We start from the raw sequence: 13,100 nt of genomic DNA, 5'->3' as shown, positions 1-13,100 counted from the left end.
CATCTGCTTTTAAAAGTCCTCTCACTTTTTTTAACTCCTTTGTGAATTGCTTATCGAAGACTGCATCTTCTCTGCTCCTCACCTTGCTTGAATGTAAATCCAGGGATGTGTTATACCACTATTTGTGGTATCAGCTCAGCTGACGTGAAGACAGGTAGAACTAGAGAAGCTTCTGCACAGAATTTTGAATAAATCTAGACCTGCCAAAGGCCTGCCAATGTGTTCATTTGAAATACCTCCCAATTTGCCAATATTTAGTTGATCAATTCTGATGAGATTTTTCTGTCAGCAGTGAATGGCAAATACATTATCATTGTATATGAACATGACACACATGACAATGTTTAAAGCCTTCCTGAAAAAGAGAAATATTAATACCAAACTCTCTTAGTAGCCCAAATCTATGTATGGTTAGAAATAAACAGCAGGTACAAGGAAAAAGTGAAAGATCTGGATTTATTTAGATTAGAAAAACTCAATTGCAGGAGCCTTAATTGTGGATACATGTGGAAATATTCAAATGTTCTCCCTGACTTCTGTAAGGAGGATGAGATCACAGAATCATGGAATGGTTGAGATAGGAAGGGAACTCTAGAGGTTATCTGGTTCAACCTAGCTTCTCAAGCAGGGACATCTAGAGCCAGTTGTCCAGGACAACATGTAGGTGATTTTTTAATAACTCTAAGAAGGGAGATTCCAAAATCTCTCTGCACAACAACATCCTCACAGCAGAGTGTTTCCCTTTTTTCAGACAGACCTTTCTGTTTTTCATTTTGTGCCCATTGCCTCTTGTCCTGCCACCAGGCATTCCCGAAAAGAGCCTGGTTCCATCTTTGCACCCTCCTTTCAGGTATTTATATCCATGATGAAACTGCCTTAGTTTTCGTGGGGGAAAATAGGTTGTTGTCAGCAAAACCATTCAATAATCAGAATTGTGAAATACTGGGTTTTGATGGAAACCACATAACTAGAGGTTTTAAGAGCTGAGTATGAACTATCAGCTGGTACTTGTCTAGTCCCTGGTGACCTTCATTCTTTGAAAATGGTTATACTGCACAATCTCCTGAAGTGTCTTTCAGCCTCGCAGTTCAGCAATTCCATTACTTTCCTCTTTTTAGTTTCCCCATCCTATTTCTTTTGTCTAGTTTTAGAGCACTACTGTCACTTGAGCATAGACATACTTCTGGGAGCCAAAGGTTTTCTAAACTAGTTCTTGTACCATATGGCCTTTTAAAAATGTAAGCAGATTTTAGATATTTTTTCAAACATATACTTCAATATGGCAGAAAATAAACCCCATAAAAACAATGCTTCTTTCATGAAAATGCCTTATTCATATGATAGTATAGCAATATATTGAGAATAAATCCAATAAAATCTTAATTATATCAAGTTAAAGAACCACTGTGTACATAAGTTACATATACTCAAGTTCATAGTGCCAAATAGTGTTCAGTCACCAGGCTGTAAAGATCTACATGAAGTAATTTCTGGACCATCAGCGATTGTGTCCAAAATTTTATCAATTATAAGAGAGGTTCCAGAGGACTGAGAATGGCAAATATAGTAGCTCTTTTTAAAAAAAGCAGAAGCAGAAGAGCTTGGAATTATAGTCTAGTTAAAGACAGCCAGAAAGACACACCAACAAATTATTAAAGAATCCAGATAAAAGAACCAAAAAGATAAGAAGGTGAAAAGAAACAGCCAGCATAGATTTGTCAATAACAGATCACATCAATCTAATTTCTTTCTTTGACAGGATGACTGGATAACAGCCTAACAGAAGGCAGGAGGTTTGACAAATCCTGACTTCAGCAGGTCTTTCAACACAGTTCTGCACACTGTTCTTTATAAGCAAGAGAAATGTGGTCTGGAGGATTCAGTGAAAAATGTGTGACTAAGTAGTTGGAAAACAGCACGCAACATAATAATTAGTACAGGTTCTCTGTCAAACTGGAGGGTATTTCAAACAAAATCATGGAGGAGTCCCTACTGGTGCCTCTGTTCTAGCATGGTTTCCACTTACAACCTCAGTAGTGGGATGGAGGACACAGCTGCATTTTTTTATACATGGCATTTTTCCGAAGTGACACTGAACAAGAACTGCAAAGCATTTTGGCAGTTCAGTCAGAATACAAACCACTCCTCAAGTTCTGGAGAAAGCATTAACAAGTGAACATGAAAAGTAGTCAATATACCTGCAGAATACTAAACTTAGAGAAGTTATATGAGCAGATTTTTAAATAAAGAATGAATAGCAGGATTAATGTAAAACAAACAAACATAGCGGGCCATAAACTAAACTGTGTCTTGCTATTGTGAAAAAGTTTGGAGCTGAAGTGGAAGTCAGAAATGTTGTGTATAAGCTATTGGAGGTGGTGTTCTTGATGTTCTGTTCTCCTTGGGTATTGCTCAGACCTCAGCTGGAGTAATGTTTCCCATTTCGATCACCACACTTCAGAACAGATATAGACAATTTAGAGAGAATCCAGAGAAGAGCAACAGGAATGATAAGAGCTTTGGAAATGTGACCTGCAAGGAAAGGTTGAAGGAGTTGGATTTGTTTAGTCTAGAAAAGGGAAGACTGAAGGGAGGCACGATAATGTCTTCAAATATATAGAGCTTGTTAGAAAGAGTGCAGTGATCAATTATTCTTAGGGCCTGAGTGGGATTTGTACAAGAAGAAAGCCATATAATTTGCAGCATAGGAGATTCTGGTTACAAGGTTTCCAATTGAAAGGGCAGTTAAGGGTTGAAATAGTTCACTGAGGCCGATTGCAGATTTTTTTTCACTGAAGGTTTTTAAGAACAAGTGAGATATGTCATGTTTGTTTTATGTATAGTGAGGATAGGGAATGAATTATCCTATGTCTGTAGATACCTTCCAGCCCTATATATCTCTGATTCCCATGACAATGAAGCATTGATTCCACAAACACACAAAAGGATATTGTGGGATATATCTATAGACTGTTTCTTGACAGTCATTTGTATGACTGCATTGTGGACTGTACTGTGTGTTCCAGAAATTAAAGAGCTCAAATGTTCCCAGTAAAGATCTTTACTAAACTTGTTCTTCAAATAATAAATAATATGAGTTTACACACCTGGCTGGATAAAATGAGCAAAACTGAAATAAACACATTTCTCTTGAAAATATGAAATAATAAAATACCTTGTTTCTTAGAAGAAAAATGACTGCTTGTCAAACCGTAAACCAGTCAGTGGCTAAAATGAACAAAAAGACAATGCCCACTATGTTGGTAGCCTCATATCTCATTAAAGTGAATTAGACAGCCATAAAATTCTGTGATTTTGTAGCTGATAGCAATCACCACATAAACTGAGACCAATATCATGGTGTTTGATCAATAGAAGGAATTCACTACAGGATCTGAACCTTAGAGACTATCAACTGTTCTGCCTATGTCCAGATAAATATCTAAGCATAAACAAAGTCAGGGTGCTGTGAGCCAGGATGTGAACTAAGTACTGCTTTGCTCTAAGTATGCATAAGTGGGGAGGGTTGCATTATCACATGAAATTTGTTAATGACAATGAAAGCTGAACTGATCCCATGAGGATGTCAGTGGAAGAATAGCCCTGGTTTGGTAAATCAGCACACAGGGATACCAAGTACTCAACACTCATGAGTCAGGCCCCCAAACCATGAAATCAGCTTTAAAATATGGGCTTTATAGTGTTTTACAAGGTTTGTTTCATTTACTTTCTAGGTTTTGAGCCTGCAGTGTGACCAAGATCATATTTTCAGGCTTTTTTCAAGAACCACTTGATAGTCATGAGCTTTATAATTTTTGTAGGAAGGAGGAAAAGAAGTGAGGAAAAGAAGTAAGGAAAAATATACACTTGCAATCCAGTCTCTAATCACTACCAGTTCTTCTGATGGTTCACTCTTCTTCCAGATGTAGGTGAACTGCTTCACCTTGGTAAATACAGTGTGATAGCCTGGCTTGGAGTGCTAAAATACAGGCACCTATCCTGTTTCATTGTCAGTGCACTGCCTAGAAAAATTTTCATTCATGTTATGTAGTTTTATTTGTGACAACACCTGAACACAACTTAAGTGACAGCATAAGTCAAGAACCAGCCTCAGGAATAAAAAGAGAATCTGGAATTTTTAATAAGACCAATAGTGTTCTTTTTTCTAAGTTTTACTTCCATTTGCCTAAGAAACAGAAGAGCACACAATGTGTGTGCATCTCCAAACAAAGCTAAGTGACAAGTACCCTTCAAAATCCAGGTGCCCAATGCTTCATTTAAACTGCATGTAAATAAACAAGAAGGAAATCCTGCTACCATTAAAGTTCTCCTGGCAGTATTTAACCTATGGATTTTCACACTAAGCATTATTGGACAGGAGGATTAGTTAAAAAAGAAAGGAAAAAGTCCCTTTTGGCTTCTTCCATGCTACATTACGGTCTGTGTTGGAAGACAGGGCAAACGGGATGCCACAGCCTTCACAAAGAAAATAAAAATATAGAGTGAACAAATACAAAGGGAGAGAGATATATCACATATAACCATATACAGCATATTAGTAAATAATTTTTATGTATGTAGGTCTGAATAGGAATCCCATTTAGATATATATTCACATAGAGATATAGATACACACACACAAATATGGGATATATTTATACTCCACAGCTCCTTCCTTATCTCCAGAACACCTCTCTCAACAACAGCACGGTTGTAGCCTTTCTTGAAACCTGTTTGAACTTTCCCTTACTGTGAGGACACTGAATTAACTTTAAACTAACCTCTAATTTGGGATTTCATTTCATACAAAGCAAAGTCAAAAGCCAGCAGGTTAAGACTGGAGCACTAGAGAACGTGGCATCTCCGCTGATACAGTGGGTGGGGAGAGGAAGCTATTAACATGTCTGTAACACTTCGCTTTATACACAACTACCCTGCTTTTAACTCCAGCCTTGGTCGCTAAGGTCAGTCAAGACAGAGCTGACTAATAGTGTCGCTTTCCTACTGCCTTGCGGGCTCCCCCCTGCCGCAGCACGACAGCCCGGCGCTGGAGGGGGTGGTGTAACACCTACCCGGGGGCGGGGGGAGAAGAGCTGATCGTGGCTTTTCATTAAATGGTGGATGTTAGGGAAATCAGTGTCGTACCGACATAGCTATGGTGCTGTTGAAAAGAGAGCTACTTAGCCATTCATGAAACACTGTTATGTTAACACAGTAATGAATAGGACAAGGTCCCTCATTGTCAAGCAGGTGGTGGACTTTCACTCCGCATGAAGGGACCTGAGCGCCCAAAATTGCTCTAACCAAGTATAAAGAAACTCAAAAAACGTAGCTGTCAACTCATTATTTCAAGTTTAAAATAAAAGTGTATGTGATGAAATGCTCCAACAGAAATTGAATCTTCAGAAATTCCAGTTCACAAATGCATCCTCCAGACTGCTCTATGCAGTGGGCCATTCATATAAAGGTATAAGCTAGCGGAGCATGAAGCATTCATTCAATCACATCATTTTTGAATATGAAATAACAGCAGATTTCTTTTCAGAAAGTATTTTAAGCTTTCTACATAGCTGTGGTTGTATTTGTACCTGTCATTCACTAGAAAAATGAGGCCCAGTTCACTGATCACCAGCAAAGAACAGTGCAGAGGAGTGAGGGCTTCAAGCAATGCCTGTCCCCTTCACTTTTCCCCAGCTTCATAACTTTAATGCTCAGCACATCAATGTGGTCAAGGATCCAGAACTCCCTGTAGAAAACTTTCAACAGGGAGGAATTTCCCCCGTGAGGCTGAGTATTTTGGCCATAGGTACTGCAGTAAATGGAATACATGACTTGGAGAAATCTGGGCCAAATTTAGCACCATAGAACCGAGTCCATCTCTTAGCCTCAGGAAAATACCTAAACCAAGAAGCACTATCTTTCTTCTCCAGGAGAAGACCTTGTATTCTGATTCCACGAGGCAAAGCACTTTTTCACCACTCTTCTGCAGTACTTCAGATGTCAAGAATTGGAAGGTAAGCGGTGTTAATTTTATAGGTGATCTTTCTAATTCATATTATTGTAAATCCTTTCAAGATTTCAAGCAATTCAAGTCCAATTTTCTCTTCCTAATACAGTTTTTTTATCAAATACAGCGTTGGGTCATTTCCATTCATGGAGATCTGAATACAGTACCCTTAACTAAAGGGATAGAATACTTTATGTTAGATACACTTGATATAACTAAATTTGTTACTCATGCTCATAATGCAATTATTGGTGTAAAGGATAAAAAAATTAGAACCACGAGAAATTTTCTATAAAATATATCTGGGACTTCAATGGCATTCTGACACGGGAGAAGTGATGCACACTTACATAAAATATAACAATTACTGCAGAACCTCAGTATCTCTTTTTTAATTAATGATCTTTACTGGAAAATGAAACACATTTGCTTGTGGTATATGCTGGAGAAAGCTAAGACAATAGATTTATAGAATCAAATTACTCAAAACATGAAAAATACTTATAAAATGCAGAGAAAAAATTGACTAATAGAATATCTCAAAAATAATCCACCAGATCCAAAATGTTTCTCTTAGGCATTCTTCCTGAAGACAGAACTTTTTCTTCCATCTAGTATAGACTGCTGGTATTTTATTTTCTCTACAAAAATAGTGTAATATATAATAGAAATGGTAAAAAACATCACAATGACACTAAAAGAATTTCAGAGGTGTCACAGATTTCCCTGTGTAAAGAACTGCCTATACAAAACAGAGTATTAAACCAGAGGACTGAACCTCCCAACGAAGCATATTCTTTCCTGTGCAAAGGAACAGGTAATTTCTCTAATATACCCACATGGAGCAGATTTTCCAGTTCCTTACCTCTACAGTTTCCTAGCAATTCTGTTCCATTGGTGAACGAATAAAAAAAAGGGAAGGGATGTAACAACTATAGTGTTTGCTTAGTCTTTTTTAATTTGAAATTAATATTGAACAATTATTTCTAGATTTAAATTCAGACAAAAGACTTTCTACTTGTCCATAATATCAAATGATTCATTTTACTTTCTTTAACAAGACTACGGATTAGACAGATATTTGTTGAAGATGATGCACTGAGAAGCAATTACACATTCACTAAGGACTTCTTTTCAAAACATACAGGAAGAGGTGAAGCTTAGCGAGACATCTGAAACACTACATCCAGTTTTGATAACCCATTGTGAGGAGGACACCAACAGACTTGGACCAGTTCAGCTTAGGACCTCCAGCTGAACAGGCTGGAGCACTTGACCTGTAAGTAGAGGCTGGTGGAGCTGGGCTGCTCCAGCCTGGAGAAGGGACAATTTCAGGGATCTAAGACCATTCTGCCAGTACCTGTGGAGAGGCTGTGCGGTTTCCATCCTTTTTGTTCTACAAGAATAATCTGGATAAAGCCCTATATACCAATAACATAATACAGACAATATGATAGTTGTGTACCCAAACTATCATTGCTTATACTGATGATCATATTTTTTGTGAGTCTAATCAACAGGAACCTTAAGTCAGTGTAAGCCTAAGGAAATTTAAGCAAAAAGTTTGTCCCCCTTTCATTTACAGTCAATAAATAGTTACAGGCAATGTCAGAGTGATTCAGTGCAGTACTGTCTGACTTACCTCCTTGTTTCTCTCTGTGGCTAGAGAGAAGACAGTGTAACAGGGAGACTGATTAAATCATGAAAACTGATCTTCCTTAGTCTCCCACATTCCTCCCTCTATATCACGTATAGTCAACCAAGAGCAGGAGGATTCTGAGCTAGATGAACTTAAATTTTCTGGTGATACTTCCTTTTCTTTAAACCAGCAGTATTCTCAACACATAGCACACAGATCCTTGGGAGATGCTTCACTACTTCAGTGTAGCAGTGGGATTTGAAAAGCTTGGAAGGTCCTGCATAATGTGCCCTGTTGTGCTATTTAAAGAACACACTTACTTTTCCTTCCTAGACAGGAACTATTGAATTAGGCCCAAAGGCTCCTATTAGTGAGTCAGGTCTGTATATTCCATGTGTCTAGATTCACCAACAAGGGAGAGGAATCAGTCCTCAGTTTAAATGTATTAAGAATTTAATAATTTGTATAAATATAGAAAAATTAAATTTTCATTTTCTTTATGAATGTTTAATTTCTTGTGTTCTCTTTGATACTTACACTCTAGAAATCAATTAATGGGAAGAGTGTGTCAATTAATGGGAACTGCAGAATTAGTGCAATGGACATCTGAATTCACTTAAGTGGAGTCAGTTTGAGTTTACAGCTGTGAAGATTAGTACAAAATCTGGCCCATGTTTTCTTTTTCACTAGAAGTTTTCAGCTAAAGAATGACACCATCTTCATGACTTTAAATTGACATCTTTTCTTGCCTGCATCTCAGCAATACTGTACACAGTATTGGAGTCTGAGTATCAGGTGGGGTTCTTGCAGGAAATCAAAGCAGCACTTCTCACTACAGATCTGGGCTACTGATGTGAAGTGCAGAAACACAGGGTGCATACAATAAGAAACACCTGGGCTCCAAAAAGCCCCTGTCAGGGGATTTATCTTTCTAGTAAGCACTCCTTAAATGCCAGTTATTAAAATGAGAGAAATAAAAGGCCTTTTGTTCCTTCATAGGATTTTAAAAATAATGTTGATACTTGGTAAATCCTTTCAGTGATGGAAAAATTATTTTGAAAGCAATTGATTATATTTGGTCACTGTCTCAGAATGCCAAAAAAGGTAAATTTTTCCAACTGTAACATGCAAAAGCAAGCCAAAAAACCTAATTTGTTAAACATATTTTTAAACATGCCAGTAACATGAACTTGTTGTTTTTTTTCTACTGGTAAGAGAACAAGGAATTTCTACAATATGGATAAATTAAATGCTAACTATCAATAAATATAAGTCCCACAGGGAAACGACCAGATGAATATATTTATTTTTACAGGGCCAAGCTGCTATACATCTTAAATATTGCAAGCTTTATAAAATAAAATATTTACGGATAGTAATGGAGAGTTTTCTATACATAACTCTTCTAAAAACTTCAAACACATTTCAGAGTAGCTTGCATCAGCAGTGCACCCTTACTTAACTCCATAAATGTCTGTGTACACATGGGAATACATGTGTATATGCCACTGGCTTTTCAACCTATTTAGGTTTTCTGTTGGACCCTGCATTCAGGACTTCGTTCTGAGCATCCTATTGAGCTAAGGAAGATTCTTACTTATAAAGTGCCATAGATAAGATTATTTTTCAGTTCAGGTCTCTCTCCCACTCCTTGCTTCTTGGGCCAGCACATTTTTTATAACTTAGGTGTCAATAAGCACTCCACTGGGGCTTGCTTTGCTGAGAAATCAGAATTCAAAGCAAGAACAGGAGAAGGTGGGAAAAAAACCAGAAGGTCTGTAATGATGCAAGATATTGTACTACAAGAAAGCAACCCCTTTTTTCTCATTGTCACACACTATTTAGGTGGTCCTGTAGAACCTTAGCACTGTTTGTTGGTCATGGGTTAGCAAGGTGCATGTGGCTGAAGTAGAGGAAAACTGGGTAGGCAGGAAAATGAAAGGGTAGCATAGAAGTAAGAGTTTTGGTGCTGACAGTTGCCCTTGACTAGCTAAAATAGGCAATAAAGGGAAGATATATGGGATAATCTACTGCCACACAATCCCACACACATTAGTACAGTTATGATCAAGTTACAGCACACCTGTCATGCCTAGTCCTTTCTTTTCTGGTTTTCATGATAATGCATTACAAGACTCTGTGGTAATAGCTAAAAAATAGAAAGTAATTTTCTAAACCATTATGATTTTGAATACATTACTCCATCTCAAAATCATTCCAACATTACTGCAGAAATAAAGGAAAATGTGAATTTTAACTGCACACTGAATACAGGAATGGGGAAAAATAAAAATAAGGCAGCTGACCACTGTCATGAGTGTCACAGACAGAAACCCTTTCTCTTACCTTTTTTTGTTCTAATTTAGAAGTAATAGATTGTGGCTTAAATTTATTACTCAAATACTCAGATTATACCAGTGACATTTAAACAACATTTAGGCGTACACATATTGGGTACAGAATTATGTCCCAGATTTTTCCAGAATGACAGTAGACACTTCCTGGGCATGGGATTTAAAAAAATAATTAGAGGATATGTGAATCTATGCCTTACAAGTAGGCAAGTATATCATACAAAATATATGTGAGTCAGGATAAAAGGTCCTGTGAAATAGATTGCATTCTGGTATGGCAGTTCTGTGAATAACTATTTTGAAAGTTAGTTTAGAAAATAATTAAATGTAAAGTCATTTTAATATACAAATGTCTGACAGGAACTTGAAGTCCAACCCTTAACCCTGAAAAAAAAAGATAAAATAAATTTAGATTAAAAAAGGATTTGAATTTCTCTAAAACCCACAGAAAATGTTACCATTTAGTAATGACATTCCCTTTCCATTTGACCCCAGCTTGACATGCTGAATTGCTCTGAACATCCGCCACCATGTACAGAAAGTCTTACTTCTTAACTCTTGCTATTCTAATTTGCACACAAAAGTGCATTAAAAAGGATGTTAAGGCTGTGACATAGAACAATAAAAGCAGCAAATTCATAAGTAATTAGGAAATATACTATACAAAATGTTCTCCAGTGTAAAAGGGCATGCCATTACATCACAGGCAATAGAGTTCTATGAGGAAACAATAGAGTTTTCTGATATATAATGCCATGCTCCTGTTTTATGGGAAAAAAAAAAAAAGAGTGACTGCAGCTGGTAAAGAGAGACTAGAATATATATGCTTATAAAATATTGGGTAATTCAGAGTTGAAGTCAGCAGTATTCTTTCAGAGGTGTGGATATCCAAAGGACTGCCTAAAAAATATTTTAGACCTCTATTCTCCTATGTAAACCATATTTATGAAAGCATCAAAGGCACATTCACTTATCTCCTTTATCTTTCCTCATAGTTTGCTCCAAAACCCACTGAAATCAGGTGGAGAGAAATAGGGATCAAACAGTACAAAGGTGAGAGCTCTTTATTCTTCGTATGTGTGAGGTACTGTCTGATTTTTTCAAGGAAGGCTGAATGCACTAGACTGATGCAAACAAAGGCTTAAAAACCTACTTTAATCAGGTGAAGAGTTCCAATTTCCCACAGGTTTCAGGCACTGACAGAGTTAAGTGCTAACATGTTGGCAGAGGGATGGCTCAGGAAGTAAGGTGGAATTTGCTATTGGCCCACTAATGTCAGTGAGATGTAGAGCCACACCATAGGCCTCTGGGAGATGACATTGCAAGCTCTTTGGGAACATGCTATAAAGAAAGGGAGAGGGAATTGTTTTACATGTATGAAACACCCAGCTCAATTGTAAGTGCTAAATAATGTATCAGCACAGTTCACGGGCATATAAATTTTGCTGAAGGGGGAAGAAGTTGATAATAGATAATACTTTTGGTGTTATCTATCAAGAAGATATGAGGTCAAATTTCCTTGAACATTGTAAGAAATATTGTAAGGTAGCATTTTTTTGTTTATATCTCTAAGCCCCATTTTGCTAGTTCCTTTCCCCAGAGATCTTTCAGAGATATTTTCTCAATACCAAGCTGTCAGTGTTTCTGCAGAAGTAGCCCTGCCACTGTGTAAGACTCTCCAAGTCAGACCTGCCATAATTACAGTTTGTGTCTCCTCCAGAATCACCCATTTGTACTCCATTCACAATGGCGACTGAGTAAAGGGAGCAGTGACATGAATGATAACAAAACAGTGATAATTTTTTCTAACAGATTAGTTCAGTCTCTGAATCAGCACACAGACTATGAACAAGCAACCAAGAGCTTGTGAAGGGAAGGATATTACACACCCCACTTAGATGGGATTATGCCCCTGCAGAAATGGGCTTTGGGTCTCCTCCTTCTCTTTTCTTGCATTCAGACTGTTTCCTGATCTTCACAAAATTTTCAGTATATAAAAGCTAATGAAAAATTTTGTGCTTATACTTCATAAATACATTCTGGGTAGAAACACATTTCTAGTTGGAAGGCAGGATGCTAGTTATATAAAGGGGCTAAACTGTTAAATTTACTGCATGCCATTAAAGATGGTGGTTACACACTCCTTTTTCAGAGGAATCTGACTCAACCTAAAGGACAATTCTCAGCATTTCTTGATGGCATTTTGTGTTTTTTTATGGAACTTGAAGAACAATGGAAAACAGATAAATGAACAGGTCAATCATATGCTTATTCATACATGGTGTTCATTTCTTGTAAGTATTCAGATGATCACCTATTATTTGTAAAAATGTTTTCAGTTCTGAAATTATTGTACAAGCAGCAGTTGTCTGGAAATCAATATCCGAACTGAGATATTTTTTTTATTCACTATTTTTAAAATAACATTTTTCATTCACTCTTTTTCATGTATCATTTTTGTATTTTAGAAATGTCTTTCAACTAAAGAGCAGAAAAAGATCATATTTAATCAGATAAAAAATCTCAGTCCTTCTGCCAACTGCAAAAAACAGTCAGCTGCCTCAAAATGGAAGGAAGATACTCCTAATACTTTCAGTGGGATTTGGTGTCAGGGAGCAGCAAGTATGAAGGTGTTCCAAGAGGGAAGACAAGCCGAAAGATGATGACACCAGCAGAAGAAAAAGCAACGCCTTCACCAGTCAGACACAGAAAATTCTCTTAAGAGAATAATGGGGGTAAGGGAGAAATTTCCTCTCCAGATGTCAATAAAAGAAGTGGTTTACCCTTGCTGATTTTTCATGTCTTAAGTAGGTCTGCCAAGGTCCTTTGTAAATACTTTCTAACTGCCCTAAGTTTGAGAGTCAAGATTTCCTTTGCAGTCCCTTCACACTATAGACATTTGGATTTCTTCTTCCCAGTAGTCTCCCTAAATTACTTCTTAGCATTTTGACCGAATGCAGTAAAGCAGTAAAAGCTTAATTCACCCACAGGTAGTGAAATACACGTGCTTAGCCGTAGGAACACATTTCTTCATTTAATGCTTTTAGAATCTTTTCTCTATCCCAAGGCCCATATGCCTGTGTGCATTTCACTTATCACC

At 37.2% G+C, this 13,100-nt stretch overlaps 1 long non-coding RNA gene across 2 annotated transcripts; it reads left to right on the top strand.

Moving 5' to 3' along the window:
* The first annotated feature begins 763 nt into the window (after window positions 1-763).
* Window positions 764-12,788, top strand: LOC113986091. 2 transcript variants are annotated; one of them, XR_005565920.1, is made up of 6 exons: window positions 764-850; window positions 5,931-6,014; window positions 7,155-7,286; window positions 10,996-11,053; window positions 12,153-12,294; window positions 12,469-12,788. It is a non-coding gene; the product is annotated as an uncharacterized LOC113986091 (long non-coding RNA). The 2 variants fall into 2 exon arrangements; XR_003540055.2 differs by lacking the exon at window positions 12,153-12,294.
* The last annotated feature ends 312 nt before the right edge of the window (window positions 12,789-13,100 follow it).

Source organism: Pipra filicauda, unplaced genomic scaffold (assembly GCF_003945595.2).
Source record: "Pipra filicauda isolate LSUMZ 115617 unplaced genomic scaffold, ASM394559v2 scaffold57_size4234018_pilon, whole genome shotgun sequence".
NCBI classification, from domain to species: Eukaryota; Metazoa; Chordata; class Aves; order Passeriformes; family Pipridae; genus Pipra; species Pipra filicauda.
This window is presented reverse-complemented; position numbering and strand designations above follow the sequence as displayed.